At 42.7% G+C, this 22767-nt stretch overlaps 1 pseudogene; it reads left to right on the top strand.

Annotated features, from left to right (window-relative positions):
* The first annotated feature begins 3658 nt into the window (after positions 1 to 3658).
* On the top strand, positions 3659 to 22296 carry LOC130844458 (F-box/WD repeat-containing protein 12-like; annotated as a pseudogene).
* The last annotated feature ends 471 nt before the right edge of the window (positions 22297 to 22767 follow it).

The raw sequence follows: 22767 nt of genomic DNA, 5'->3' as shown, positions 1-22767 counted from the left end.
TTCCTCCTTGATTTCTTTAATGATTTCTTGGTTGTTTAATAGTGAATTGTTTAGCCTTCATGTGTTTGCATTTTTTGCAGTTTTTTCCTGTCATTGATATCTAGTCTCATGGTGTTGTGGTCTGAGAAGATGCATGATATAATTTCATTTTTCTTGAATTTACCGAGGTTTAATTTGTGACCCAAGAAGTGATCTCTCCTAGAAAATGTTGTGTGTGCACTTGAGAAGAAAGTGTATTCTGTCATTTTTGGATGGAATATGCTATAAATATCCATTAAGTTGAGATGGTCTTATGTGTCATTTAAAGCTTGTGTGTCTTTATTTTCTGTTTGGATGATCTGTCCATTGATGTAAGTGGGGTGTTCAAGTCTCCCACTGTTATTGTGTTACTGTCAATTTCCCATTTTATGGCTGTTAGCATTCGCCCTATGTATTGAGGTGTTCCTGTGTTGGGTGCATAGATATTTTCCATTGTGATATGTTCTTCTTGGATGGATTCCTTGATCATTATACAGTGTCCTTCCTTGTCTCTTGTAATAGTCTTTACTTTAAAGTCTAATTTGTCTGATATGAGTAGTGCTATGCCAGCTTTCTTTTGACTTCCATTTGCATGGAATATCTTTTTCCATCCCTTTCCTTTCAGTCTATATGTATCCCTTGGTCTGAAGTGGGTTTTTTGTAGGCAGCATATAGAAGGGTCTTGTTTTTGTATCCATTCAGCCAGCCTGTGTCTTTTGGTTGGAGTATTTAATCCATTTACATTTAAGGTGATTATTGACATGTGTGTTCCAATGACCATTTTCTTAATTGTTTTGGGTTTGTATTTGTAGGTGTTTTCCTTTTCTTGTGTTTCCTACTTAGAGAAGTTCCTTTAGCACTTGTTGTAAGGCTGGTTTGGTGGTGCTGAATTCTCTTAACTTTTGCTTGTCTGGAAAGCTTTTGATTTCTCCCTCAAATCTGAATGAGATTCTTGCTGGGTAGAGTCTTCTTGGCTGTAGGTTTCTCTCTTTCAGGACTTTCAGTATATCCTGCCATTCCCTTCTGGCCTGCAGAGTTTCTATAGAGAGGTCAGCTGTTATCCTTATGGATTTTCCTTTATATGTTATTTGTTGCTTTTCTCTTGCTGCTTTTAATAGTTTTTCTTTGTGTTTAATTGTCGTTAGCTTGATTAATATGTGCCTTGGTGTATTTCTGCTTGGGTTTATTCTGTATGGGACTCTCCGTGCTTCTTGAACTTTGTTAATTAATTCCTTTCCCATGTTGGGGAAGTTTTCCAGTATAACCTCTTCAAATATTTTCTCAGACCTTTTCTTTTGTTCTTCTTCTTCTGGGATGCCTATAATTCGAATGTTGGTGCACTTAATGTTATCACTGAGGTCTCTGAGACTGTCTTCTATTCTTTTTATTCTTTTTTCGTTTTCCTGCTCTGTGGCGTTTATTTCTCCCATTGTATCTTCCAACTCACTTGTTCGTTCTTCAGCCCCAGTCATTCTGCTGGTTATACCATCTAGAGTGTTTTTAATTTCAGTTATTTTGTTATCCATTGCTCTTTGTTTTTCTGAGTTCTTATGAACTGTTTCTTGTACTTTATTTTGTTATCGAGATTTTGTATCATTTTTACTATCATTACTCTGAATTCTTTTTCAGGCATTTTTCGTATTTCCTCTTCATTTATTTGGTCTTGTGGGTTTTTTTTCCTGCTCCTTTGTCTGCATGGTGTTTCTTTGTTTCCTCATGGTAGTCCAAACTTTTAGAGTTGCTTGTCCCGGCAATAGAGGGGTTTATAGAAGACTGTTCATGCCCCAAACTAATGTCCGAGTGTTGGATTAAACAAATACTAAGTCTAGGAAACACATACATGTATAAAACACATAATTACTGAATCCATTAGGACAGAAGTCTCTGGAAAGACCTGACAGAAGAATCCCAGTACGCTACCAGATATTCAAAGAGAAACCCCACGGAAATTCAAAACCAAAACAGAACAAAACAGAAACAAAAGCAAAAACAAACAAACAAATAACAGCTTACACATACAAACGCTAATCCAGGGAGATTTTGTAGGCTAGGATCAAATATAAAAAAGAGCTAGAGTACCACCAGTCAGAATGGAGATTCTTAGAATGAAATTAGACAATTGTACTAAGAGCTAAGATAAAGACAAAAACCTAACATGAAACACCAAGGCGGTGTGTCATCTGGAAAATAGAGCAAGGAGTCTGAGCAGATTGATAGTGTTGCTTATAAGTATGTTAAGATAAAATAAACTAAAAATGGATGGAAGACAGGGGAACAGAAGAGCGTAGTGTGACTGGAAATATGCAAATAAAAAGAAAGGAATAGAAATGTATAAAAGATAGGATGAAAGGAAGCTATGAGAGATATGTTGTCCGTACTACCAAAAACTTAGCTAGAAATAGAAGTATATAAAAAGGCAAAAAATATAAAAATAGAATAAAAAATAGAATTAAGAAAATATGTTGTAAAACTTGTAGATCCCTTAGGACTAAGATTGTAATTATTAATGGAAAAATAAAAAAGGGAGAGAAAAAGAAAAAAAAAATCCAGAACTCATCCCAGAATGGACCAGTTCAGTAGAATTGATACTAATATTTCTGTTTCTTTAGAGTCTCAGCTGTAAGTGTCCTCCTACTCGCCTTGGGTTTTTTGTATTATTCTGTGACCAGCAGAGGTTCCTTTATTGTTCGTCTGTAAGTATTGGTGTGTGGGGAGGGAGAGGGTACAGTAGTGGCTCCTTCCCCTGGGAGTGAGTGAGCAGTGGCGCACTGTTGTTTCAGTTGGGCTTGGAAGTGCCTGTTGCAGACGGACGCCGGTGGCTCAGGTGTAAACAGAAAGTCTCAGAGTTGGGCCTTTCTCAGGGTTTTTTTGTTTGTTTATTTCTCGGCAGCCTCCCTGCTGCCAGTGCTCCAAGGGGTTTTAATCTAGCCCCGCCCGAGTGCCTGAGGGTGCTTGTTATTCCTGAGCGCCTTAGGTGGCCCACAGGGGGTCCCTCCACTGCTGCTGCAGGTGCCGAAAGAGAAAGAGAGGCTATGCCCATGGCTCCTCCCCTCCGCCCATGAGCCTGCAGCATCCAGCAGCCATAGTGGCCAGGCAGCTCTCAGGGGCAAGCACTCCTCGCTGTGGGCCTCTTCCCTCCTGTCCTCTCAGTCCGTCACCTTACTGGTAACAATTTTTCTCACTCTGAATCAGCTCTCCAGTTCCCACATTCCTACTCCTGGACCCTCTGTTCAGCTGTGAATCAACGTCTCAGTCCAGGAACGCTGAGCTGCGGTGTGGACCCTCCATGTGTTTCTCACTCCCTCCCATCTGCCACAGCTCTGCCGCTTCACCCTCTTTGAGCCATCATAGATGCCTCCCTACCGGTTATGTCAGGATCCTTACAATCCTTTCTGGTGTCCGAGGTCGTGTGCTGGTGTTCAGTTGGTTCTCTATGGGAATTATTGTGTCTTTTGGTACATTCCCAATGCATCTGCGGAGAGGGATGCATTCCACACCCTCTACTTCACTGCCATCTTTTTTTTTCTTCCTAATCTACCTCATTGTTCTAACTATCAGAATCCTGAGAGAGACTGTGTATCTGGGAATCAGCCCATCTTGGACCAGTTGTTTTCCTCTGTGCTAATGGCCGTGACAGGGCATGGACCTTGGCCAGGCCTGGCCCGTGGTGGCACTGCTGGGCGCACTGCTGGGAAGGGTGTGTTCTGAGCAGGCAGCTGCAGATATGCAACAGAAGCTGTTTACATCCACAGGCCCGAATGTGCTTATCTGTAAACCTGGGCTCCTTGGGGACCAAGTGAGATGCTCCAAGTGGGAGTTCTCTGTATGCAGCCCTGCACAGCCCTGGTTCTGAATACAGCCCAGGTCCCAGGCAGGGTGGGTAGTATTGGGTCCTGCCTCCCTGTGCAGCCTTCTTCAGTTGAGCTGTAGGTAACCACCAGGAATGCTTCAGACATGCTGTGCCCATGCTCACAAAAGACCCCACCGTCAGTCCCCCTGCAATGGCACAATCCCAGGCAGTGTCCACACCCATGCTCAGCAACTGCTTTCCTCCCAGATGCACCTGTCTCCTCTGTGGTGGAACATTTCTTCTGTGTTGTGTTCCCCACCATGCTGTGCATCCTGTGAGGATGGGGATCACACCCTTTCCACCTACACTTCCCCAGTGTGAGCTGGGTGATGGTTGAATGAATGAAAATAATACATGTTTAGGAAATGAATGGGGTCTATGTGAGTTGTTACGTTAATCTTGCTGTTGTCCAGGGCACGGAGATCTGGTCGAGCCCTCTGCAGCCTGTGGCTCTGCTGAATTTGGTGACCTACCCTCAGCTGCAACTGGTTGTCACCGTGGACAAGTGGGGACTGATCAAAGTATGGAAAGCAGAGGAAGGGTGTGAGCAAGCCTCTTTCTCCCTGCCTACGTACTCGTCTTCATTGGAGGCCTGTGACATTCCAGAGGGCCCCCTCCTGCTGGTGAGTGACCCGGCTCCCAGGAGTCTCTGCTGTTTCCCAGGGTCTGTGGACCTGGCACCAGACCACTGTGCCGGGTGGCACCTTGCCCTGGGGGCTGGCTGTGATTTTTTATCCACGGGCTCCTGCTTTCCTGTTTCCTGGTCCTGCTCATAGTCATTCTTCCCCTTGCAGTTCCTTCTCCCTACTGCATTCTCACCCTTCTTTCCCCCTTTTCAAGTCTCTGTGAGGGCCCAACTCAAAGGAAAATTGAGGCATGTTTGACAGAATGCAAGCATTTGCCTGAGATGATGCAGGCCTCCTGTTGTCAGGACATTTGGTTTAGAGGTGATTCTTAGGCATTGGGAGGGAGCATTTGACCACAGAGAAATAGTGAAAGTGGGTATAAGCTGTCAGATGGAGGAAGTGGCCTCCATCCTGGAGGGAAGGAGGTCTTTGAAAGTATGGGCAAGCTGGCATCCCAAATATCAAGATGAACAGACATCCAGGAAAAGTTTCATATGTAAACAGAACTAACTCTGTAAATGAACTAAGCTTGTAAACAAGAAAAGTAAGACCTGATGAAACAGATTTCATATAAACAACTCTATAGTTGTTTAAAGAAGACTTTGGAATAAGTGTAATTAACATCTCCACAGCAATTTGCGAATATATTGTACAGTTGAAGAGGAAGCCACTATGATTCTCTCCTGGGAATGGTAGAGCACATGATTCACACTTACTTGTTGGTAAAGGACAATTAGAAAAATTAGAATATATATCAGGTCAGAGAGTTAAAAAGAACAAATGGTTTCTAAGCCAAGATTCAGAAGGTGGCAGAAATCAAAGTGTTGAGCTTAACACTGGGGCTGCCTTTGTTCTGGAGATGTTTACTTCAAGGCTAAGGGGATGAGCAGAGCTTTAATAGCCAAGTAGAGAAAAGTTGGAGTGCAGGGCCACCAAGGTTTGGGGCCCTGTGAAGTCTCTTACTTTGGGCAGGTTATCAAGTTGCAACCTAAGGGTGAGGGTGGTCTGAAAGTAAACGGTCCCTGCACTGGCTGCAGCTGCCCAGTTACCAGGTAGGAGTGAGTGAAAATCCTTTCTGGAGGTTAACACCTCCCAAGGCCTCTCTGTTCAAATACAGTGTTCAGCACTCAGAGCAGAGTAGGCATGTGAGATGAGATAATGTGAACTACCCAAGGCAATCTGCAGATTCAGTGCAATCCCTATCAAACTACCGATGGCATTTTTCACAGAACTAGAGCAAAAGTTTTAAAATTTATATGGAAACACAAAAGATCCTGAATAGCCAAAGCAATCTTGAGAAAGAAAAACAGAGCTGAAGGAATCAGACACCCTGACTTCAGACTATACTATAAAGCTACCGTCATCAAAACAGTATGGTACTGGCACAAAAACAGAAATACATATCAATGGAAGTGGATAGAAAGCCCAGAAATAAACCCATGCACCTGTGGTCAATTAATCTATGACAAGGGAGACAAGAATATACAATGGAGAAAAGACAGTCTCTTTGATAAGTGGTGCTGGGAAAACTGGACAGCTACGTGTAAAAGAATGAAATTAGAACATTCTCTAACACCATACACAAAAATAAACTCAAAATAGATCAAAGACTTAAATGTAAGGCCAGGCACTATAAAACTCAGAGAGAAAAATATAGGAAGAACACTCTGTGACATAAATCACATGATCCATCTGCTAGAGTAATGGAAATAAAAACAAAATAAACATGTGGGACCTATTAAACTTTTGTTTATAATAAAATGAAAAGACAACCCACAGAATGGGAGAAAATTTTTGCAAGTGATGCAACTGACAAGGGATTAATCTCCAAAATATACAAACAGCTTATGGAATTCTCTGTCAAAAAAACCACAAACAACCCAATCAAAATATGGGCAGAAGATCTAAATAGACAATTCTCCAAAGAAGGCATACAGATGGCCAAAAACCACATGAAAAGATGCTCAGCATCACTAGTTATCGGAGAAATGCAAATCATGATGCTAAAACATCAATGAGATATCACTTCATGCTCGTCAGAATGGCCATCATCAAAAAGTCTACAAACAGTAAATGCTGTAGTGGCTGTGGAGAAGAGAACCCTCCTACTGTTGGTGGTAATGTAAATTGGTACAACCACTATGGAAAACAGAATGGAGCTTCCTTAAAAAACTTAAAATAGAGCTACCATATGACTCAGCAATCCCACTCCTGGGCATATATCTGGAGAAAACCATAATCCGAGAGGATGCACACACCCCTATGTTCATTGCAGCACTATTTACAATAGCCAAGATATGGAAGCAGCCTAAATGTCCATTGACAGAGGAGTGGATAAAGAAGATGTGGTACATGTATACAAGGAAATATTACTCAGCCATAAAAAAGAATGAAATAATGCCATTTGCGGCAACATGAATAGACCTAGAGATTATCATACTAAATGAAATGTGTCAGACAGAGAAGGACATATACCATATGATGTCACTCATATGTGGAATCTAATTAAAAAAAAAAGATACAAGTGAACTTAGTTACAAAACAGAAGCAGGCTTAATAGATATCAAAAACAAACTTATGGTTACCAAAGGGGGAAAATGGTGGGGAGGGATAAATCAGGAGCTTGGGATGAACACATGCAACTGCTATATATATATGATAGATAACCAACAAGGACCTACTGTATAGCACAGGGAACTCTACCCAATATTCTGTAATAACATATATGAGAAAGAATCTAAAAAAGAATGAATATATGTATATGTATAACTGAATCACTTTGCTCTACACCTGAAACTAACACAACATTGTAAATCAACTATACTCCAATAGAAATTTAAAAAAAAAGGAGATAATGTGAACTAGGACCTGCAGGATAAGCAGCAGACAATGTCAGTAGAGCCCCAGGGGCTTCAGATATTGCAGTTAGTAGCTCTAAACACTAGCAAGCATATAGTTGCTCTGCTCAGGGAGAGAAATTTCAACAGAGAACTTAAAGCCATGAAAAATGATGTTGTAGATTTGGAAAAGAACCAAGTAGAAGGAAATTCTAGCATAGCAGAACTGAATAACAAAGGTTAGGACTCAGTGGATGAATTTAATAGCAGGACAGTTGAATCACACAAAAGCCCGGGGAGGGTGAGGGGAGCTTGTGGGCCACTGGCAGTGTTCTACTTCTTTACTTTGGTAGCAACATGAACATTTATTTTGTAATAAGTTACTGAGCTTTTTTACGTTTATGTTTTGTGCAAGTTTCCATGTGTATTATATATATCAATTAAGAAGTTAAGAATATAAAAGAATAGTGAACTGGACTATCAAAGTAATTTTCTGGAATGGAATGGGGATACCAAGAGTGGTAAATGTAGAAGAGAGGCTGAGAGATGGAGACCACTGTTTCTCAGACTTGAATGGGATGTGAATCAGTGGGGGGTCTTGTTTAAATGAAGATTCTGATTCGGTGGGTCCCTGGGGATGCCTGAGATTTTTGAGTTTTTTAGAAGCTTCTTGAGAATATTGATGCTATCAGGTCACAGAACACACTTTGAGTGGTGAGGCCATAAAGGATCCATGAAAAATTCTACTATTTGTTTCTTTGATGTCCTAAGAGTAGGTGAGGCAGGGAGGCATGAGAAACATTTGAAGAGATGATGGTACATATGTTTCCAAACTAGACTAAGGACGTTAATCCATGGAATCAGGAAGTCCCCGCAAACCCCAAGCAGGGTAAATAAAAATAAATCTGCATAGAGACCCATCAGAGTGAACTGAGATCATTGAAGACTAAGAAAAATCTATTTAGAAGCAGCAAGAGGAAATAAAACTACCTTCAGTGTAATACTAATGAAACTGCTTCAATCAAAGGGAAAGTGACCACAGATGAAATTTCAGAGAAGCAGGAAAGATTTATGAGCAAAAACTGTGGGAAATATGAGGAAATCTAAATGAGTATCAACTGTATAAAACAGCAACAACAATCCCTTATGGACTTTTAACTATATATAGAAGTAAAATGTGTGACTTTAGCATTTAGGTTAGGAGCAGTTTATGAAGAATTGAACGGTCTAAGCTCCTTAAATTGTCCAAGAAGATTAAACATACCAATTAGCCTGCGTTAAATTGGCAGATGAAGGGAAGTTCTTTGGGGTGACTTGCTCAGGAGCTCAGTATTGTGTGAAATGAGAGTCTTGGTCACTGTAGGTAATGCCTGGGTCTGCAAAGTGGATAGAGGTGCCTGGTATATGTGGAGACATGTGTGACCGTCATTAATATTTGGGATGTCTGGGGGGCAGGAGGTCCTGAGGTCTTCATCCCAAAGGGGGAAACCTTGGATAAGAATTTAGTTTCTGCATTCACTGGCCACATGGCCACACCACATGGCCTGAGAGTGTAAACATGCATGTTCAGGGCTGGTTGTTGGCTAGGCATTGAGGGCTAAGCTGACTGCCTGGAGGTTAACCATTTGTGTGGACTGTTGGGTCCTTCCTCTATCAGGGATACCTGGTTAAGGTACAGGCAGCAGCACTGCTCTGGTGGACCACATGGCATGGGGTGGTGGCAGTGCTATCTATACAGTGTGAGAATTCCTTTTCTTATCTACTCAAAGCGTGGCCTACTCTAGTGTCATTGCCTGTGGCAAGGGTCTGAGGACAATGGGAAGCTGCTTCCTCCTGCACCAGATGACCAGGCCTGCCTTCACCCTGAAGGTGTCATTTCTGTCTTAGCAAGGAGGCTTTAGTGGCTTTGCAGAGCCTGCAGGATGCTACCTCCACCTCCTGAGGCACAATACCTACCTGACAACAAAGAGTCATGGGTTCTGGACCTGTGATCACCTCTGTCACCACAAGAGCCCAGATATAACTATAACTTTCACTTTGATCGTGTGTTGTGCATGGCCGAGGTTGGCAGATTTTATACCAGAATGACTGATTTTCTTGAGGTTGCCCTGTTGGAGGATGGGGCAGGATCAATCCCTAACCAAAATTTGGCTCAAATTTTGGAGACTGCTGACTACACATGTACCAACAGCGTACGGAAAAGAGTATTCCCCCAAAATTCAGGTCTGCCCAGGGCCTCAAAATGTGACCTTCTTCGTCCTTCCTTGGAAATGGTGCATTTGCCATATATTTAAGGATCTCAAGATGAAATCATCCTAGATTTAGTTTGGGCCCTTAATCTAACAAGTGGTATCTTTATAAGAAGAGGAGAGGACACACACACACACACACACACACACACACACACACACACACAGAGAAGCCATGTGTAGACACTACAGACATTGGGATGTGCTGTTACAAGCCAAGGAAAGCCCTAGAGCCTTCAGAGGAAGCATAGCCCTGCTGGCACCTTGATTTCAGACCTATAGCCTCCAGAACTGTGAGAGAATAAATTTTTGTTTTTATAAGTCACCTTGTTTTGTTACTGCACTCCTAGGAAACTAATGCAAGACTCATCTAAAAGAGAACACTTAAGGATGTCTGGAATTAAAAGAATGAGAAAATGATGGGCGTTGGAGATGCTAATCAGAAGCTAGCTAACACAGCTAGTAATGTTAGATGAGAAGACGAGATGATAAAAGTCTTTACTATATCTTAGCAGTCATTTCAGAATAATAATTAGATCAACCTCCCAGGAAGATACAGCAAGGCTAATTTTTGCTTTGTAGGTTTTTTTGTTTATTTTGGTTTTGGTTTTGGTTTTGTTTTTTGTTTTTTGCGTTTTGTTGTTGTTGTTGTGTTTTGTTTTTTTGTGTGTGTATGTTTTTGTTGGTGGTGGTTTTATTTATTTATTTATTTTGGCCACGCCATGCAGCACGTGGGATCTTAGTTCCCTGACCAGGGATTGAACCTGCGCTCCCTGCAGTGGAAGCTCAGAGTCCTAACCACTGGACTGCCAGGGAAGTCCCTGGCAAGGCTAATTTTTAATGCACCTCCAAAATATAGCCTAAAATATATATCAAGCAAAAATGTGTGGAATTTCAAACAGAAATGGCCAAAGCTATGAGCAGAGGAGAAATTTCTGTTACCTGGCTAAAGAGAGATGATCTGGGTGGACCCACACGCATTCCATGAGCACTTTAAAAGCAGACAGTTTTCTCTGGCTGGTCACAGAAGGGGAAGTCAGAGAAGCGAGGGCACAGGGGCCTTACGTGCTAGCTGCCAGGCTGTCAGTGGGCCTGGGAATGAGAATAATCTCTGCCAACAGCTAGCGGGCGGGGAAACCTCAGTTCTGCAGCCACAATGTCCTGAACTGCCAACAACCTGAATGGGCCCCCAAATGAGAAGCCAGCACCCTGCCACCTTGACTCGGCTTTGTGTGACTTTTTCTCTGTCCCAAGGGTTATTTGGAAGTTGTTCTACATGTAGGTCAGTGGCTCATTTCAAGTTAAATTCTATTTGTGTACAAGGTCCATTTACCAAACCCAGGCGGCAGTGGGAGTCAGGGGGACAAGATTGTAAAGTCGGAAAGAGTGTGATTTTATGCTGTGGTTTAAAATTAGAATTTTGGAATGACATGTTTTTTCTTGTCAGAGTAAGTCCTACAAAGTAAGGACAGGGCTGACAGATTTTATATTCCTCCTGGGTTATGGTGAGACCGCCGACCTCACAGCTGTCAGTTACTTCTCACGAGGTATGCAGTAAATTCAACCTCCTGTGACAGACATCTTACAATGAAAGAATACAATGCACCAAACTAATTATTTTGTTTTTTGAAAATTTTTTAAAGAAATTTTCTCTGTTTATTTACTGACTGCATTGGGTCTTTGTTGCTGCATGTGGGCTTTCTCTAGTTGTGGTGAGTGGGGGCTGTTCTTTGTTGTGGTGCACAGGCTTCTCATTGTGGTGGCTTCTCTTGTGGAGCACCGGCTCTAGGCATGAGGGCTCAGTAGATGTGGCTAGTGGGCTCTAGAGTGCAGGCTTAGTAGTTGTGGCGCATGGGCTTAGTTGCTCCGTGGCATGTGAGATCTTCCCGGACCAGGGCTCGAACCTGTGTCCCCTGCATTGGTAGGTGGATTCTTAACCACTGCGCCACCAGAGAAGTCCCTTAATATTAGTTTTTAAAATCAGGATTGAATGTTGAATTTTGTGAAAGGCTTTTTCAGCATGGAGATATAGGATTTTCTCCTTAGTTCTATTGTTATGGTGAAATATTGGATTTTTAAAATATGTCATCCATGCATTTCCTTTTAATGTACTGATGTATTTTAAATGCTGATATTTTATTAGGATTTTGGATCTGTGTATGTGAGATTGTTCTGTAGTTCTTCTTTGGGGACTTTCCTTTATCAGGGTTACATATAAAGGCTCTGCTTTCTTCATGAAAGAAATCTGAACATTTTTCTTCTTTTTTAATGCTTTGGAACAATTTAAGTTACATTGAAATTACATACTTTTCAGTTTGGTAGAATTAATCTTTGACATCATCTGGTGCTGGATACTTTTTTGTCTGGTAGTTTTCTCTCTCTCATCTATGGAAATTGGTCTGCTCAAGCCTTTCTGTCTCTGCTGGGATCAATTTTGATATATTGTATTTTTCTAGGGAACTGCCCAATATATCCAAGTTTTCAATTTTTTATGCACACAATTGTCTAGGATATTCTCTTAAGGTTTTTTTTCTTTAAATTTCCTCTATTTGAACATTTGTTTCCCTCTTGTCATTTCTTCTTGTATATAAGACCTTTCTCCCATTTTTTTGTGATTATATTAGCTAGTGCCTTGTCTGTTTTATTTAATATTGCTATTGATTTCTAGTTTTATATCACTGTGATTAGAGAATATTGTTTGTATTACTTTGCCATACATAACTTATTAAGTTTTCTTTGTGACTCTATATTCAGTTTTTGTAAATGTCCGTGTGTGCTTGCAAGGGCAGTGTGTTCTCCATTATTGGGTGCAAAGGTCCAAATATAGTCATTTTTTTTTATTAGAGTATTATTGGTTTACACTGTTGTGCCAGTTTCTGCTGTACAACAAAGTGAGTCAGCTGTATTTATACATATGTCGCCATATCCCCTCCCTTTTGAGTCTCCCTCCCACCCTCCTCATCCCACCCCTCTAGGTCATCACCAAGCATCAAGTTGATCTCCCTGTGTTAGGCAGCAGCTTCCCACTAGCTACCTATTTTACATTTGGTAGTGTATATATGTCATTGCTATTCTCTCACCTCGTCCCAGCTTCCCCTCCCCGCCATGTCCTCAAGTCCATTCTCTACATCTGCATCTTTATTCTTGCCCTGCCACTGGGTTCATCAGTACCATTTTTTTTAGATTCCATATATATGAGTTAGCATACAGTATTTCTTTTTCTCTTTCGGCTTACACACTCTGTGTGACAGGCTCTAGGTCCAGCCACCTCACTACAAATAACTCAGTTTCATTCGTTTTTATGGCTGAGTAATATTCCATTGTATATATGTGCCACATCTTCTTTATCCATTCATCTGTTGATGGGCATTTAGGTTGCTTCCATGTCCTGGCTATTGTAAATAGTGCTGCAATGAACATTATGGTACATGTATCTTTTTGAATTATGGTTTTCTCAGGGTATATGCCCAGTAGTGGGATTGTTGGGTCATTTGGTAGTTCTATTTTTAGCTTTTTAAGGACCCTCCAAACTGTTTTCCATAGTGGCTGTACCAGTTTACATTCCCACTAACAGTGCAGGAGGGTTCTCTTTTCTCCACACCCTCTCCAGCATTTATTGTTTCTAGATTTCTTGATGATGGCCATTCTGACTGATGTGTGGTGATACCTCATTGTGGCTTTGACTTGCATTTCTCTGATGAGAAGTGATGTTGAGCATCTTTTCACATGCCTCTTGGCCATCTGCATGTCTTCTTTGGAGAAATGTCTATTTAGGTTTCCCGCCCATTTTTTGATTGGGTTGTTTTTTCAATATTGAGCTGCATGAGCTGCTTGTATATTTTGGAGATTAATCCTTTGTCAGTTGTTTCATTGATGAATATTTTCTCCCATTCTGAGGGTTGTATTCTTGTCTTGTTTATGGTTTCTTTTGCTGTGCAAAATCAAAGAAGAAATAAAAAAATACCTAGAAAACAATAACAATGAAAACACAATGACCCAAAACCTATGGGATGCAGCAAAAGCAGTTCTAAGAGGGAAGTGTATAGCAATACAATCCTACCTCAAGAAACAAGAAAAATATCGAATTAGCAACCTAACCTTACACCTAAAACAATTAGAGAGAGAAGAACAAAAAACCCCCAAAGTGAGCAGAAGGAAACAAATCATAAAGATTAGATCAGAAATAAATGAAAAGGAAATGAAGGAAACAATAGCAAAGATCAATAAAACTAAAAGCTGGTTCTTTGAGAAGATTAACAAAATTGATAAACCATTAGCCAGACTCATCAGGAAAAAAAGAGAGAAGACACAAAACAACAGAATTAGAAATGAAAAAGGAGAAGTAACAACCGACACCACAGAAATACAGAAGATCATGAGAGACTACCACAAGCAACTATACGCCAATAAATTGGACAACCTGGAAGAAATGGGTAAATTCTTAGAAAAGTACAATCTTCCAAGACTGAACCAGGAAGAAATAGAAAATATGAGCAGACCAATCACAAGCACTGAAATTGAAACTGTGATTAAAAATCTTCCAACAAACAAAAGCCCAGGGCCAGATGGCTTCACAGGCGAATTCTATCAAACATTTAGAGAAAAGCTAACAAGTATTCTTCTCAAACTCTTCCAAAATATAGCAGAAGGAGAGACACTCCCAAACTCATTCTATGAGGCCACCATCATTCTGATACGAAAACCAGACAAAGATGTCACAAAAAAAGAAAATATAGATAGTTGTGTTTTCTTTTGTTCATCAATCTGAAAATCATTTTATTTGAATAAGTGAATTAAGCCATTTACACTGCACGATATCGCCTTGCGTTTTATCTCACATTTGCTATGTGATGTGGTTCATTACCAGGCTCCTTTCTCCACATCTGTTTTCTTCCTGTTTAATCTGTGTGTTGGGTTAGGGGGTGATATCTTTTGTCATATAGGCGGGTTTGTATTTTTGTTGTAGTGGTTTTCTTTATCTTAACATTGTCTCTCTCCTTTTTCCTTGGTATGGCCTGTCTCCTATTATATTTGTTAACTTTCGATGACACTCCTTTACTCCTACGGTAGTTGAATTATTCTATTTTGATCTTTCTTCTCATTTTTTAAGATGTATATTTCCAACTTTTTTGAGACCATACAGTATTTATACACTGTTGTTCCCTTGTGTCCACTTTTTTATTTAATAGCTCTTTGATCTACAGTTTAATATATTTCATAACCACAGCAGTTCTTTGGTGACCTTTTCCTTGTATCTTGTGGTTTGATGAAGCCCATCCCCTAGTCAGTTCCCGAGGAAGTGCTCAGGAATGCAGTTCTTGCATGTTTAACGCTGCTGTTCTGTGGCCTTGATGCTTGAAGGATGGCCTGGCTGGGCACTAAATCCCTGGCTCATGCTTTCCTTGAATTTTGTGGAAATATCATTCCACAGTGTATATTTCTGTTGAAAAGTCTACAGCCATCCTTATTTCTTTTGTTAGACACTGGACTTTTTAAATCAAAGGCCTAAAAGACTTTTTTGAAATATTTAAAGCGTAGTAGTTGTATTGTGACATGTCTGTGATGACCATCCCAGCTCAAATTCCCAGGATTTCTTTTATTTCCAAAAAAGTTTCATTGCACATGAATTTTAAATGTCTGTTAATTATTTAACTTTTCCTTTGTACGAAACTCACTTATGTGTTTATTAGATCTTCGCTTCTCTTCTTGGACACCTTCTCTTCGATTCTTTTTGGTTCTTGATTCCATTTTTGTTCTCTTGCTTGCAGGCCGCCTGTGCCGAAGGGGCACTCTACACGCTGATGGTGCCGCAGCTGCAGCCACTCTCCAGAGTGAACGTGTTTCCCAACAACCCCACCAGTCTCCTTTGCTCTCCTGACCGGCAGTGGGTGTTTGCATCAACCCAGAACTCAGACCTGGGCCCGAAGGTCAGTGGTGGGCTGTGTCCCTTGCCTGAGGGAGGGGCCTGGCTCTATGTATACAGGGTGACGGGTCCTGTGCCCTAGGCTTGTGGGGTGCATCTGGGGGCAGCTTCTCACGTAGGACCAAGTCCCATAGCCGTGAGGATGATGACGATGAGTCATCCGTGGCTGTTCACAGCAGTGAACCCCTTCTCAGGGCCACCAGCTGGGTTGATGGCTGTGCTGGCCTCTCCCAGGAGCCTCTACTCTTTCTAGGCTCCCATGTTGCCCACAGGTTGGAAGGGGTCAGCTGCCCAGCTGGAGATGGCAGAGTTTAGTTCTGAAGAGGTTTGGGGCCTTAGGGCCCTCCTGGTGGAAATGATCATGAGGTATTTGGTGGCCTGAGAACAGGCTTCCACAGGAGTGAGGAAGAGAGTTTGCAGGTCAGGCACAGAGGAGGTGCTGACAGCGTGGGGATAGTGTCCGTCACCTGCAGGCCCGCACACAGCTGGCCTGGGAGAGTGGCTGCCTCTGTGAGAGATTCTTGGACTCAGAGATGCTCAGCCTGGGTGCCAGGCTGAAAATTAGACCAGAGTAAAAAGTGGGCAGCTGGAGAGGGTCTTGAGACAAGGAAGGATAGAGAAAGAGAAGCAGTGGCAGAGCTGGACAGGATGGGCAGTGCTGGGACCTGGTAGCCAGGGGAGGCCAGTGGTCAGGGGGCAGCCAGAGGAGAGAGGCCACTGGATCAACAGGCAGCAACAGAGCAGTTCTGGGGGCTGAGAAGGGGTGTTTGGAGCCAGACTGCAAGGAGATAGGAAAGGAAGACAGAGGAAGACATGGGAAACAGAAGCAAGATGGTGAAATGCAGCTGCTCAAAAACAGAAAATCTGTTTATTTGATTCCCCCATTACACTGACCTCACTGGGACTGGTGTGCCAAGATGTTTCCAGCGGGGCCAGATGTGAGCTGGGGTTGACCTTGCTCCCTCTTGGCCAGATGTGAGCTGGGGTTGACCTTGCTCCCTCTTGGTCATTGTGGTCAGGAAAGGAGGGTCCACATGGGCCATCCTGTAAGACCCAGTAAGGTCACTGTGGGTGTGGGTCTGTGGAAGGGGCTTTCAGAGTGCTCCTGGGTTGAAGAAGTGCCCTCCCTCACTGGCAATGAGGAGACTTGCGGTGCTATTTTGCCAGGTGCTCCACACTCACTCCTTGCTCTGCCCGTCAGAAGACAAGCCTCCCGTCTCCGCCACTCTTCCCACCCGTCTGACACGCAGAGGCAGCCAGGCTAATGGTGATATACATAAGTGACAACGGTGTGCAGTTGGCTGTTATCACCTATGAGCTGGGGGCCAAGAAGTCCAGGGATAGAGCGGATGTTCTGGGTGAGGATGCCCATATCAGGATGGTCACCACCACTGCCTTATAGTGCTTCAAGCACAGGTTCCTCATGTTTCCTTTGGGGTACTTTTTCTTTCTTCTCAGTGAATCATAGTGACCCCACAGATGTTTTCTTGTGATTTTGTGTACTGGTGGAGTGGTTGAGTACTTGCTGTGTGTTGGGTCCTCTGCATGGCCCTGGGATTCAGACATTAGCTACTGTCCACTCTCCTCCCTTCTCTGCTTCCATTCATCCCTATCTCTTCTTTCACAATTTTATGTCAGAGTCACAGTTCTCAGCACTGAGTGCATACAGAGATGAATAAAAGCCACAACTCTCTCTTCCCTAAGGAGCTCCTAGTCTAGTAGGAAAGTAAGACCCACATCCCTCTCCTTTCCTACCACCTCTGTTTCCCAAACCCCAAATCACCCTGATAGGCCTTTCCTATGGTCCTTATCATTTTTTTCTTTTGTATTCTATTCATTTGTTTTTGTGTCATCATTTGACCATAAATTTTACACTGAGCTTCCCAGCAGCCGAGGAAAAAAGGGAAATGGGATGGGTACTGTAACCCCTTGTCTGATATGAGAAAATGCATGAATTCTTCAGAAGAAGTAATTTTATTTTCCTGCTGCTAAACTCCATGAGGAAATGATCAACTTTTTTTTTAACAGGGAATGCTATACAGTATAAAAGACAGTATCTTCAACAGTAGTTTTGTCATAAATGTCACAGTTCTCATGTGGCCATTTCTTACATCAACGTGTTTTAGATGAGGAAGGGTAGAACACAGGGTGGAAGCCTCATCCCTGGATAGCGCTGTGTGCCAGATACTGTCACTTTCACATGCATATGGCCGTGAACCTTTACAGCCCCTGTGAGGCTGTAATCAGCATCAAAATCAGCAGTTTAGAGCCGATGACCGGGAGGCGATGACCGGGAGGCAATGACCGGGAGGCGTAGGGGAGTAAATGCATGGGTCCGGACTGAATGCAGGTGGGACCACAAAGTTGTTGTTGTTTTCATTATGCCACATCATCTTATGTGAGGCGTGTCTATTCCAGACCCCAGCTGCTCCTAAGAAATGACAGTCTGTGTGTTTTTATTTCAAAAAGTACAACAGATCGCAAGTTTCCTGCTGCCAGACACCATGATGCCTCCTCACCTCATGAAGGGCCATGGCTTTCAGGTGATCCTGCTCGTGTCCAGATCGGAGCTGGTTCTCTTCACCATACACAGCCTGCAGCTGGCAGCCTTTCAGGACCACCAGAGGCCTATCACGTCCACGTGGGTGGTGAGTGTGGTGCCCTGCCCGCCTGCCTGCCTCTCAGCTCCATGCTTTGGAGCCCACGTCCCTGCCTCACTTGGTTTTTCATTTCAAGGACCAGAGTCGAGTCGTCACCTCTTCCTTCGACCTCTCCTTGCGAGTCTACGTGTGGAAAAAGGAAAATAAATTTCCTGTCCTCAAGAGCTGCTATCATTTGCTTGGTGGGTCGCACAGATGGGCCAGGTAATTGCTTCTGATTTTTAAAATGTTACGTGTATGATGGCCTCTCCTGGCCTCCCAGCAGGAGGATGCCATTGGAAAGGATGTGAATGGGACTTGGCGTCTTGGCCCAGCCTGCCCCTCACTATCTGGGGACCTGAGGCAAGTCATTGCTGATATTCATCCACTGTTTTATAGAAAGAAGCTACGCTGTGCATCATCTACATTATCTCCTTTAATGTACAAAACCACCACCTGCAGTTAGCGTCACCCACATTTCCCAGATGAAACAGAGGCTCAGAGATGTAGCTGTTTTGCCCAAAGACCCACAGGGATGCATAGTGGAGCCCAGGGTGGGCTTTGATGCAGCCCTGCAGCCCGGCTCTTACCTCCCCTCCGTAACCCGCACAATCCCAGAGCCATTTACCATACCCAGGGGGAGTCAGTGGGGGCAAGATTGTAAAAGTGAGAAAGAATGCGCTTTTGTGTTGTGGTTTAAAATTAGAATTTTGGAATGACTTATGTTCCTTCTTGTCAGAGTAAGTCCTACAAAGTAAGGACAGGGCTGACAGATGTTATACTCCCCCTGGGTTATGGTGAGACCACTGACCTCACAGCTGTCAGTTACTTGTCACGAGGTATGGGGTAAATTCAGCTTCCCGTAACAAACATCTCACAGTGTTAAATGAAAAAATACAATGCCCCAAACTAAATATTTTTAAAATTAAAGATTTCTATAACAAACCTACCTAGTTTCTGAGTTTGCGAGCCCTAATGCTCCACCTCCACACTGCAGGCCGTGAAGTGCTGTATTTTTCCTACTTAGCACCCCGATATGTTGCTACTTACTCTCCCCTGCACTCGGGATAGGTGGCCTTGCTGGGCTGTTTCTGCGTTTGGCCACAGGCCAGCCTTTGTGAAGCAAAGCCCTCAGGCCAGTGGCTACACTCCCCACAAGCACTCATGACTCCTCAGTAATGATTTTCTCCCTCCAGTGGCAGGAAAACCTTTCCTCTTCTAAGGGAGACATCCGTGCAGACACTTGTTGCCGCTGGAAAGAGGCCACTGAAGAGGTTGCCAGGGCCCTGGCCAGTTCACCCTTCACGGGTTTGTGTGCTGATGTTGGCCTCCAAGATGTGATTTTTTTTTCTTTCCTTTTTTATACATGTCTTTAAAGAATTCTTACATCATTACTGAATGGTTAGAATATCTTTTCACTGAAGTAACACTTGTCAACTTAACAAGGAAGGAGCACTTCTAGAAACTTCTTTCTTACATGTTGTTTTTTTTTTAAAGGTCTTTATTGGAATATAATTGCTTTACACTGCTGTGCCACCCTTTGAGGTACACCAGAGTGAAGCAGCTGTACTTATACATGTTATCCCCATATCCCCTCCCTTCTGCGACTCCCTCCTACCCTCCCCACCCCGGCCCTCTGGGTTATCACCCATCATCAAGTTTCTCTCCCTATGTTATGCAGCAGCCCGCTATCTGTTTTACATTTGGTAGTGTATATATGTCAATGCTACTCTATCACTTTGTCCCAGCTTCCCCTTCACCCTCCACCCCATGTCCTCAAGTCCTTTCTTCACATCTGCATCTTCATTCTTGCCCTGTCACTGGGTTCATCAGTACCATTTTTTTAGGTTCCATATATATGAGTTAGCATATGTTTACATGTGTTTTTAAACACTGCACTACATGCATTATGCAAAGCAAAACTTTCATTCACTGAAATTATACTCGTGGTGAGCATGTAGCAGAGTTAGAAACTTCTTTTTTACAGGTATTTGTAAACTGCACTACCTGCACTATAGGATGGTAAACTCATCCATTCACTGAAATGACTGTTCTCGATGTGAGTAGCACACTTAGAAGCATCTTCTGAGAAATGTGCTTTAATCAGAACCCTAGAATGGATTACAGTCTTGAATTACACTCTTTCCTGATTCATCACAGAGTCCTCGAGAAATCCTTAGTTGATTGGATGAGTGGTAATTTCTCTTTGGGAGTTTCATTTGGCAATCATAGACCCAGTAGTCTTGCTTCTTGCTGTTCCCTGCAAGACAGGCAGCCATGGACTGCATTTCCTCTCTCTTTTCCAGCACCTTATTGAATGCTGTAGGAGATAATGAGTACTTTTTAGGAGCTTTTCGGTTTCCTAAAGTGTTATCATCTGTGAACATGTATTCTGATTCTCCAAAGAAAACGGGTGTGTTAAACATAAATTTAACAACAACCTAGCAGCATACCCCTGGGAGAAATAAAACATATGTCTGCATGTGGCTACAAAGACTTGACTGTTCTTAGCAGCTCTGTTCAGAATACCCCGAAAGTGCAGACAGTGCAAATGTCCATCAGCAGGTGAATGGATAAACCCACAGGGGAATGTTATTCAGCCATAAAGAGGAATGGTGCATTGACACACACTTGACATGGGTGAACTGCAAAAGCATGGTGCCAGTGAAAGAAGTCAAATGTATAAGATCACATATTGAATGATTCCATTAATGTGGTACATCCAGAAAATCTGTGGGAACAGAAGGTAAGTTACTGGCTGCCCGGGGTTGGGAGCCATTATTGCAAATGACTATGACAGATCTTTTTGGGCTGATGGAAATATTCTTAAACTGGGTTTTGGTGATAGTTACACAGTTCTGCAAATTTAGTAAAAATCAGTTGAGGGGGGAGAAAGACTAAGACGAAGTCTCTAAAGAGAAAAAGAAAGAAGACAGGTACTAGTTCAACCTTCTGTGCTAACAAACCACAGAGACTTCTGGCTGCCGTACCATCTCAGGGAGCACCTGTCACCCTGCTTCTTGCTCAGCCCCACATAGACCAGCCAATGCTGCAGTTTTCTGACGTAGTCTGGAAACTGTCGTATTCCAGTCTTGATGTTAAATTCTAAATTGAATAGAACTTCAGTTGCTGCTTAAAGACACTCAGTAAATCAGCATAGAATTTACGTTGAAAGATATTTCATGAAAGCCAAAGCAGAAATATTTCAGAAGCAACCTATAGACAAAAACTGGGCTTCTGTAGGGAACTCAGGAAGTTCCTTCTCTAGTTTTTTTGTTTGTTGGTTTGATTCAGTTCTCTGTACACTTGCTTCATTTTTCTCTTGTGCAATAGAACAGCATTGTATGTTTGTGGAAAAATGAGGGCCCCATTGGCTCCTGCATTTACGTCTCCTTCACTGAGACTGGTTAGGAAATGATAGTACTTCTAAATTCTGGAGAAATGACTCTGACTTGCCCAGATTGGATGAGGTGCCTTCCACTCCTGTATCAGGAGACGTTTCTAGAGTAGCTGGAATCATTGTGATTCAGGCAGCTACTATCAGGAGGACCTAGAACTGATCACGCTCAAGTATGCGGTGATTTTTGCTAATTCATACAAATGAACGTAAGTCCTCAAGTCAGAGCCCAGAGTAAACACGGATGGGGTGGACTGGGTGGAAAAGGTACGAGGTTACACTCCATCTTCCTGTAAAAGCTTTGACACTTAAACATTTGTCCTTTTCTCAAGTTAACACACAGCATGTCCCTTCCCTTCGCAGTGGATCTACTCATGTGGAAAGCAACAGTATGAGCATTGTAGGCGTGGAAGCCAGAAACATCGGAACGAGTATTCTAAGATCATATTACTTCAAAGTGCAGTGTGGCTGAGATGACTGCATCAACTGAAGATGATCAGGACATCTGATGAGGAGCTTGTCTGCATACAAAGCCTAAAGTAATTAATGCATGAACATTGGGAAAGGAAGTAGTAATCCTCAAATACTATGGGCCACACACTGTGTGATGTGACTTTATTTTTAAATCCTGGCAAGAAGGCAACGAAATGGGTATTATTGTCTCTATTTTTCAGACAAAGAGCATGAAATATAACAGAAGAGTAGTTAACCCATTGTTATTCCATTTTCCAGCTATCAAGCAAGCTGCCCGGAGGTTATTCAGATATCAAGTAGCCACGAGGGGTGAGTGCAAGACTTTGGGTGCTAGAAAGCCCAGGTTTAAAGTACTGGGGTTGCAACATAATTGTTTTTTGTTGTCCTAATATGTAACTAAGGAAACCTTTTTTATCTTCCTCGTCCCTGTTGTGCCCTAGACACACACTAGTGAACGGTTCTCACTGTCATACACGTGAGTGGTGTGGCGCCACGTTGCATAGCTGCAGGGATGCCGCTTTGTGTTTTGTGACAGTGGCGCCCCTGGATTTGGTCCACAAGGAAGCCCTGGCTAGTTTAGTGCATGTATCTTTAGAGTTCTTAATTGCAGGCAGCAGGAACAGCAAGCTGGCTCACTAACACCAAAAATGGAATTTATTGGAAAGAAATAGAGTAGATCAGTGTGCAGGCTTGAGAAACAGACTTGACACCAAGGGAAGCCGGGCAGCAGGCAGCCACCAGGGCCTGCTTCAGT

This window comes from Hippopotamus amphibius, chromosome 2, assembly GCF_030028045.1.
Source record: "Hippopotamus amphibius kiboko isolate mHipAmp2 chromosome 2, mHipAmp2.hap2, whole genome shotgun sequence".
Taxonomy (NCBI): Eukaryota; Metazoa; Chordata; class Mammalia; order Artiodactyla; family Hippopotamidae; genus Hippopotamus; species Hippopotamus amphibius.
The sequence above is the reverse complement of the archived record's forward strand: the minus strand, read 5'-3'. Positions and strand labels throughout refer to the sequence as shown.